At 61.6% G+C, this 976-nt stretch overlaps 1 protein-coding gene across 1 annotated transcript in view; it reads right to left on the reverse strand.

Annotated features, from left to right (window-relative positions):
- The window catches only part of CACNA2D2 (calcium channel, voltage-dependent, alpha 2/delta subunit 2), a 207649-nt gene that overhangs the window by 10643 nt on the left and 196030 nt on the right, over positions 1-976 (reverse strand). The window lies entirely within an intron of this gene.

The raw sequence follows: 976 nt of genomic DNA on the forward strand, positions 1-976 counted from the left end.
CCCACGGGGCAGCCGAAAAAGCTGGGGCACCCCGGCCGTCCTGGCCCGGCCCCCCCCGCCCCCTGCTCAGGGGGAGCAGCCACCTAAATATCTACACCGACACGCACGATACAGGTACTCACACACCCATGGGGGACGGGGGATATACGGTTTCTGAAAATTTCCAGTGGCCCACGGGCACGGCAGATCATACAGTCGCCCTGGGTGCCGGCCCCCTCCCCGGGCACGTGGCTCCTCCTGGCCGCCCGCTGGCACCGGGCTGGCACCCACCGCAGTGGAGGGTGCTCGGAGCCGCTTTTTGGGGGGGCACCGAAGGATTCACCTCGATTTTCAACCCCCCTTTCTCTCCGGCTGCACCGGCCACGGAGCCCCACGCTGGACACTGACCCTCATCCCCACAGCCTGAGCGGGGCAACTGGGGGCCAGACCCACTCCTCGGGCCCCGGACTTGTCCATCACCCCCTCATCTATTCCCTTAGCACATTTATGGGCCGATTTTTTAATAACAGGGTTTTTCTGCTTCTCATTAATACTCTGGCTCCCGTGTTTCCTGGACCTCACCCCTACTGCCCTGTGCGTCGCCCAGGGACCAAGTGTCCCCCCCCCCCCCCAAAAAAAAAAACTCCGGGGCCCAAGGTACATTGGGGGCTGTTTTATCCGGAATTAGTGTAAGTGAGCGATGGCTGCTGCAGGCAGGGAGGGTGGGGGGTACCCACAGGTGGCACAGCCTCAACCTGCTGCAGTCTCCATGGAATGATAAAGCATCTCCTAATGGGGCGTTTAGCTGTTACGATGACATATAAGTACCTAGGTGATTAGCTGGTTAATTAGGGCTGGTTAGAGGTTGCACTGCCATGGTGGGAAGGGCACGGTGCCGGCAGAACCGTGGTGCTCCCCAAACAGCTCGCCGATGGACAGCCCTTTGTCCCCACTAGGTGACAAGACTGGGTGGCACGGCCCCGGGGAGGGGACGCGG

The sequence above is a fragment of the Charadrius vociferus genome, unplaced genomic scaffold (genome assembly GCF_000708025.1).
Source record: "Charadrius vociferus isolate BGI_N301 unplaced genomic scaffold, ASM70802v2 scaffold758, whole genome shotgun sequence".
Taxonomy (NCBI): Eukaryota; Metazoa; Chordata; class Aves; order Charadriiformes; family Charadriidae; genus Charadrius; species Charadrius vociferus.